The sequence below is a fragment of the Zingiber officinale genome, chromosome 11A (assembly GCF_018446385.1).
Source record: "Zingiber officinale cultivar Zhangliang chromosome 11A, Zo_v1.1, whole genome shotgun sequence".
Lineage (NCBI taxonomy): Eukaryota > Viridiplantae > Streptophyta > Magnoliopsida > Zingiberales > Zingiberaceae > Zingiber > Zingiber officinale.
Window position 1 is genome coordinate 21,393,832 of NC_056006.1, and position 8,691 is coordinate 21,402,522.

Genomic DNA, 8,691 nt, shown 5'->3' on the forward strand with positions numbered 1-8,691 from the left:
TTTCGTGCCAAAATCTCATATAAGAGTTATAAAATCAATTGAAATAAGTTCTAACGTCTATTAACTAGCATCCTAACATAATTACTAACAATTTAAACAAATCTTCCATGGTTTAAACATTCTAAGGTCTAAAAGTGCATAAAGGTACTTGAGACAAAGAAACCAAGTTCTTAATTTGCTAAACTCTCTAAGGATCTTCATTCCAGGTTTCTGCCACACACACCATCACTGCATTGACCTTCAGCTTCCTCTGCTAATCCATTTTCCCTTTACCTTTATCTATAGTATAAGGAAAAAGTATCTGTAAGCTTAAAGCTTAGTAAGAAACCATCTACCTCACAAAAACATGCATACAATGCATTTATGCTTTTAAAACATGCTATTTGAAATATGTGCTGATTAAACTAAAACATGACATGTTATCAACCAATATATGGAAATCAAAAGCTAAACATGGCATACTATCATCTAAAGCTTGTGTAACCAAAAGCTGAGCATAGTGTTATCATACATAACCATAAAAATGCCTGAACTGAAGCATAAACTGAGTTAATTCTAGTTAATGCTGAAGCTACACTGATTTCACCTAACTATTTTGTGAGAGTTTAAAACTACATACATAATAGGTGAAAATACATAAACATGCTGCTGTTTGGGCCCGGCAACTGTACGTGCTATGCGCGCATCCCTAACTGAACCCGGGTTTGCAAGTCCCGAATTTAGTAGGGTTTACTAGGTTATCTAAACCTAGGGACCGACTATGGGAGCCCAACCCAGTGGATATCTAATCCTGTACAGTGCCACTGAAAAGTAAAATACTGAATATAACTAATTACTGCTTGTCTTGCTCTTTCTAGGTTATCTGAACCTAGACCTAGGTTATCTGAACCTAGAGGCGACTATGGGAGCCCACCCATTGGACCTCTAGTCCTGTAAAAGCTGGAGCAAGACTAAATAAACTATAAAATGCTTCTATTGCATTTATCTAAGCTGCTAAAATGCCTACGTTGCATTCTTCTGTGCTAAATAATTTAATCGAACACTTAGTATGCGCTAATTCGCATTTTTTGTGTCGATGGTCTACATATTACTAAACTAATACATGGAATTCACACGGAAGCTACTTATACTGCAGGTGAGGGGTTTCTTACCTCTTGTTCGGATTTTCTTATGATTCTAATCGCTAGATTTCCGAAGGAGACGATCCTTTCGACGATTTTCTCGCGTCTATGCGTTCTTCTCGCGGAGAGGAACGTCCTCGTGTCGGAGATGTCGCCGGAAGGTGTCCTTGAAGCCCTAGGAAAGGAACCCTAGGTTTCTTCTTGTGGTTGGCGCCGAGAGAAGGAGAGGGAAGGGGGCGGCGTGGCTAGGGTGAGGAGAAGGAAAAGTCACGTTAAAAAAATAACTCTTCACCTATTAAATTCCCTATTTATATTAAGTGGGTAATTTCAGCCCAACTCTAATATAAATTTAATTGCCTCCCTTTCCTTTCAGCACGGCCCTGCTGGGTTCAACTGGTTACTAACATTATCCGTAAACCGTAGGTCTCGGGTTCAATTCCCGCTTAGGCCGTTTTCGTTTTCTATTTGTTCTTGCTACTTCCGTTACTCTAAAAATTCTGTAAAAATATCCTAAAATTCCAGAAAAATCATAGAATATTTCTAAAATAGTTTTGAGAATTTTCGGGCATTACACGATGTCTTTTTATTACTGACGACGAAATCATGCACTTGCGGTTGAGTAACAAGTTATTGGCGCCGTTGCCGGGGACTGCGTCTATAACATTAGAGATTATCATTTGAGTTAGGCTAAACTTTTCTTTGCTTTTCTCACATCTAACTTGTAACTAGTTTTGTAATTTTGTTCTATAATTTTTCTTTGCATTCTTTATTCTTTTTTATTGTGAATCAAATTCTGCAATCTTGTTCTTATATGCGAAGATCTAACTTTGTAGGTGATCTACTACCTTTTGATCTCGAAATTGATAGAACCTTTTATAAAAGGAAAACCTGACAAAGACATTCAGAAGAACAAGTACATTCAAATATGGTAAACAAATCGCTTAAAGATTACGCAGTACCTTATGCCATAGGATTTCGTTCTAGCATCACAAGACCCTCTGTTGAAGCTAATAATTTTTAGATCAAGCCTGCGATAATCAGTATGGTCCAACAGAATCAATTTGGGGGTGGACCACATGAAGATCCTAATCAACACTTAGAAGTTTTTTTATGAAATCTACGGAACTATGAAGATGAATGGTATTCCATCTGAAGTCGTGAGATTATTATTGTTTGGGTTTTCTTTAAGAGATAGAGCCAAACAATGACTAAATTCTCTACCAGCAAATAACATTACCACTTGGGAACAGTGTGAGCAATAATTCCTTGATAAATTCTATCCTCCAAGCAAGACTACTCATATGAGAAATCTTATTGCAAGTTTCAGACAATCAGACTTAGAATCTTTATTTGAAGCATGGGATAGATACAATAACATGCTCAAACAATACCCACATCATAGATTGGAGAAGTGGCTAGTGTTGCATACATTTTATAATGACATCAATTATCATACTAAGGTGTCCTTAGATTCTGCTGCTGGAGGGGTACTTATGAATAAAAGTTTGGATGAAGCCGAAGATATTATTGAAAGTGTAGCACAAAACCATCATCAGTGGGCCATAGAAAAAAGTGGAGGCTATTCATTTTCAAACCCAACTAAAGCATCAGGAAAATTTGATGTGGATGCAATTACTATGATGTCTGCAAAACTGGATGCTCTTACAAAGAAGTTGAAAAATATGGGAACAAATATAAGCACGGTCAATGTCATAGTATGTTGTTGTGAAACATGTGCAAGTTCTGATCATGTTCAAGACTCATGTCTTTTAGGAGCTATTTTTGCACAAATTAATCAACTTGAGCAGTGTGATGCCATCGTTAGTTACAATTAGAGACAGAACAATCCATATTCAAACACATACAACCCTGGGTGGAAAAATCATCCAAATTTCTCTTATAGAAATAATCAAGAACAAGGACCATCTATGGGGGCTAGACCAAGTTTCTAGCCTGGGCAACAAAATTTTCAACAACAACCTTCTCAGAGCAATCAAATTTCTAAATTAGAGAAAATGATTGAAGAGCTCATCTTGAGTCAAAATGAAATGAGGCAAGAATTAAAAGTGCTAACTCAAAGAATTGATAATTCAGAAAAGCACCAGAAAATTCAAGATAGTTAAATTTCCCAGGTAGATTCATCATCTTCAAGAGCGGCAGGATAGTTTCCAGGAAAGCCTGATGTTAACCCCATGGAACACTGTAACAGAATAGAACTTAGGAGCGGACGGACCTTGAGTGATCCTCAAGTGACTGCTCTAAAAGGGATGAAAATTAAAGAAGAGCTCTCTCCTTCAACACTTGAACCAATTCAGATTCAAGATGAAGAGGAGAGTACCAATAAGGTTGAAGAGACTCTTCCACTTAATCCACAAAGTCAAGTAGTCCCTTTTCCTCAAAGATTAGTCATGTTGAAAAAGGATGAATAATTTGGCAGATTTCTAGACAAAGTTAAAGATATTTGTGTGGAGGTTCCTCTAATTGATGTCATTCAGCAAATGCCAAAGTTTGCCAAATTCCTGAAGGACATCATGCCCAACAAGCAGAGGAAGGGAGCCAACAAAGGAAAAGGGAAAGGAAAAGGCCACAAAGGGCAAAGGAAAGAGGATTTCACGCGACGAAGGTAACGACAATGAATTCAATATCATTTTTAGAAATGAAGATCATAAATTTAGATTTGATATTCTTGTCAATAGAAAGATTGTGTGTACACGGTACATGGATCCAACTGTTTTAAATACTTTAGGGATTAGGGATGATGTTGATTGTGTTGGAGTGTATACTTAAAAGTTTAGCTTTTGTACACATTTATTTTGAAATAAAGAATCACATTAGTCAAATGTTTACATTTATTTGTTAAATGTAATTGTTCAATTAATTTATATAGTAGATAACATGGAGTGTGGAGTCACACTTAGAAGATCATGTTGTCGGTTCTTTATAAATTATAAACAGTTGCTCACGACTAAGATGGAAAGGAACAAACCATCAGAATAGACGTAGTGTAATTAAGTATTAGTTTATCTTGACTAATAAATTACACTGATACACTTTAAGTGTATTGAGTAGGATCATTTAGGTAAGTTCTTTTTTACTGACTTAGTAAAAGAACTAGACCTTAGTTATTATGGAAGTCTGTGCTCTTAATCCTAATATAATAACAAGCATATATATTTAATATTTATTTCTTTGACTTATCAAAGGGTGAGGTTTAGCTCGATAAATTAATATGCCCGATAAGTTGGGAAATGATATTACTTATAGTATGTGTTGTTGATTATAGAAGGAATCTATTTCCTAGTTATCTAGGTTGAGAATGTCCCCAAGAGGAGCTCATAAGGATTTCCATGTTAAACCCTGCAGGTGGACCTAGTCCAACATGACAATAAAGTTGAGTGGTACTACTCTTGGAGCTAGATATTAATTAAATGAGTTGTCAGTAACTTATTTAATTAGTTGACATTCATAATCTTAAACACAGGGAGACTAACACACTCATGATAAGAAGGAGCCCATAATGTAATTTGGGATTGGTGCGGTAGTGCGGTAATAACTCTCTAGTGGAATGAATTATTATCGATGAACTTGAGTTGTGTGTTCGGGGTGAGCACGGGATACTTAAGCTCATCGGAAGGCCAAAACCAATTTCTCCTCTAGGTTCCTGTTGTAGCCTCAATAAAGCCTCAAGTACATCCAAAGAAAAGCCTATCTTGGTGTCTAAGAAGGGGTCGGTTCATTGCTTGGTGACCAAGCAATGGCCGACCACATATTCTCTAGAAGTGGTCGGCCCTTGCTTTGGGCAAGGGGGCCGGTCGCAATATTTAAATTAGGAAGGTTGTTTTTGAATTTTTAAATTTCCTCAGATATTTACAATTTGTAAAAATAGAGATTTTAAAAATTTATAAAATTTTCCTAATTTAAATTAGGCCACAAGGTTTTAAAAGAGAGTTGTAAAATTTATAAAACTTTCTTTTAAAAAGAAATATTATTAGAGATGTTTTAAATTTTAAAACTTGGTTTTAAATTTTAAAACTTTCCTTTTAATATTCACATTAGAAAAAAAAAGTTTGTAAAATTTTATTAGAAGTTTTCTTCTTTTAAAATTTTATAAAATTTTTTTCTTTCTTTCCCTTTTAATAAGTGGCCGACCACCTTGCTTGGTGCCCAAGCAAGGGGTCGGTCAAATAATTAAACATCAACAAATAGTTGTTTAATTAATAAATCAATCTAGGATTGATTAATTAAAAGGAAAGAAAAAGAAAAAATTAAAAGGAAATAGGAATGAGTCTAATTTTTATAAAACTCTTTCCATAATTTTTCGTTGGGAAACTAATATAAAAAGGGGGGAAGGGGAGACCTTGAAAATATAACAATTGATATTGTGTTGTTGGAGATCATCAAGTGGTCGGCCCCTCTCCCTCTCTTCCCTTTGCTCTCTTTTGCTCCTTTGTGGTGGTGGTGGCCGAAATCTAGAGAAGGAGGAGAAGCTTTCTGGGTGGTGTTCATCTTGGAGGATCGTCGCCCACACGACGTCTAAGAGGAGGCGAGGGATACGGCAGAAGATCTCGAGGTTTTTAGCATACAAGGAAGAGGTATAACTAGTATTTAATTTCTGCATCATACTAGTTAATTTTTCTTTGTATAAATACCAAATAAAAGAGGCATTCGATTCTTGTTTTTCGAATTTAATTTCGATGTTGTGTTCTTTTTATTTTTTCCTTGTGATTTGATTGTTCCTTTTGGTTAACCTAGAGTTATATAAGGAAATTAAATATTAACTTTCCTTAAAAGGCTTTGTCTAGTCGGTGGTGGTTGCTCCCATATCCAAGAAGGCCAAGTGCCTTGCCATGCAGCACTGGAAGCCAATTTTGGAAACTAATATTTAATTGAATTTATAACCTAAGTGATTTGGATCAAACATGTTAAGTTCCGCAGGAGATCCAAATCTAAACCTAAAAGAACATATAAGTTAAACTTGGAATCAAACGTGTTAAGTTCCGTAGGAGATACAAGTTTAACTTAAAAGAACACATGGTAGCTAGGAAAGGTTCAAATCACGTACAAAATTTTTGTACAGTGGAGCCATTGGGTTTTCCGAGTAGCAACCAACAGATGGTATCAGAGCTTGGGTTTTGCCTCTGTGTATTTGGTATTAGTTTAATTATGCACATGTCATACATAATTTAGGCAGGTTAATAGTAGGATGTGCTAACTTTGTGGATGTAGGATCCAACTATTATGACTTATAGTTATTATGTGTGTGATTGGACCCTTAGACATGTCAAGGGCATTTATTATGTGTGCATGATTGTATTATAAAATACAGCAGGAGCTGTATTTAGTTTTATTAGGATTTTATTTTTTGATCTAGATACATGTACATTCCTTTTATGGAATATAGGATCGATGGATGTAAATTTTATTTTGTGTTCGATCTAGTTTACATGTACATTCCTTCGAGGAATATAGGATCGGAAAAATGTAAAATTCTATTTATATCGCAGATCGAATCTTGCAAGGTGTGCAACCTTTTGAGGATCAGAGTGGCGCAGCGGAACAAGGAGCAAGATGGATACGACAACTAGACCCGGTGGTGGTGGCCAAAGATGGCAGTAGCTAGGGATGATGACACACGGAGGACAACAATAGATAAAAGTCATAATAGTTGAAAATTAGTTTTTCTATTTATTACTTTTGTATTATGCTGTGTGTGAATGTTAGTGTACATGTTTAGTAGGCTAGCATCATCAAAATTCCTCACTTTAAATAACTAAGTGGGAGAGGAATTTATTTTAGTGAATTCCACGATCTTCATTACTGGTTTGTAAGTGATGCAAACAAACTTGCGCGTTGGCTCTGAGTGCCTTCCTCCATATCGGATGAGTTTGTTTGCAGATTACTAGACCAAACTTTCATTTCGGATGACTATAGGAAATTAATTAAGAGCGTGTGATCTTCCCCATCGGAAGGGGCACAATCTTATTAATGGACTTAGTGTCAAGTAATGGTATACACTTAGGCACGTCTAATAGTATCCTCCCCATCGGAGTCACTGCTATTATTTGTGTGACCGAAGGAAACCAACTATTAATTTTATTTGTCAAAAAGTTAGGTTGACAAGATAATAAAATTAATGGGATATACCCTCCTTTTACAAATGTTGAATTTGTATATGTCCACACTATCGTGGCATGCAAAATTCACGGTGTTTTAAGGTGTTGGTTAATTTAAAATAGTATTGTTTGAGGAATCAATATTATTCTAAATTTAGAGTTCTGACCAAAATTTATTTTGTGATTCTTAGGATGACTTTCAACCCACTGACCATTATTTTAAAAGAAAACAGACTTACTGGTCCCAACTATATAGATTGGAAAAGAAACCTGGACATTGTTTTAACTGCTGAGGGCTATAAGTTTGTACTGTCAGAGGAATGCCCAGAAACACCTAGCAATGATTCTACCCCAGAGGAGATTCAGCATCATAGTAAATGGGTAAAATCTGATGAGATGGCGCGATGTTACATCTTGGCTTCGATGTCAAATGTATTGCAACATCAGCATCAGGACTTACCAACAGCCTATGATATAATGAACAATCTCAAGGAACTCTTCGGACATCAGAATCGGGCTGCTAGGCAAGAGGCAATGAGAAAACTGATGACAGCCACCATGACTAAGGGGACTCCCGTGAGGGATCATATTCTCAAGATGATGGCTTACTTAAACGAAATACAAGTTCTTGGAGGGGAAATTGATGGGGAAACCCAGGTCGATATCATCCTCCAAACGCTGCCCAGAAGTTTTGAGCATTTTCGCCTGAACTATAATATGAATAAAAGGATGTATTCATTGGCGAAACTTCTGACAGAACTTCAAGCAGCCGAAGGGTTGCTTCGTCAACATTCTCAAATTCACTATGCTGAAAATGGTTCTACTTCTAAGCCGAAAGGCAAGAAGAAGAAAAAACAAAATGGCTTAAGAAAGAAGGTGAATAAACCTCAAGGTGCAGGACAAAAAGCTGGAATAAAGAAGCTGAAAGGCAAGTACTTTATTTGCAAGCAGATTGGACATTGGAAGGCGGACTATCCTCGTAGGAAACAGAACAATAAAGGTATATCTCAAACTCTAGTAGTTGAAACATGTTTAGTAGTGTTATCTACCAGCACCTGGTGTGTAGATACGGGAGCCACTGATCATGTCTGCAATTCTTTGCAGGGGTTCCAGGAAACCCGACGACTATTTGATAGAGAGATAACTGTCTACATGGGCAATGCTACTAAGGTGGCGGCTGTTGCAGTGGGAGACGTCTACTTATCATTTGATAGGAATAGGAAATTGGTTTTAAGGAATTGTCTTTATGTACCCAGTTTTAGAAAGAATTTAATTTCAGTTTCTAAACTATATATGGATGGATATTCAGTTTCCTTTAGTAACAATGTGGTTATAAAGAGAAATAAAGTGATTATCTGTTCTGGTGCATTGGTTGGCAATTTATATACTTTAAATCCAATTTCTCCCACAAAGCAAAATATGGAAATTAATAACACATCTTCTAACTCTAATAAGAG

General features: G+C 36.2%; 1 non-coding gene across 1 annotated transcript; it reads right to left on the reverse strand.

Annotated features, from left to right (window-relative positions):
- Positions 1–2,416: 2,416 nt before the first annotated feature.
- LOC122033125 lies at positions 2,417–2,526 on the reverse strand. The gene has a single exon (XR_006126383.1). It is a non-coding gene; the product is annotated as a small nucleolar RNA R71 (small nucleolar RNA).
- Positions 2,527–8,691: the final 6,165 nt, after the last annotated feature.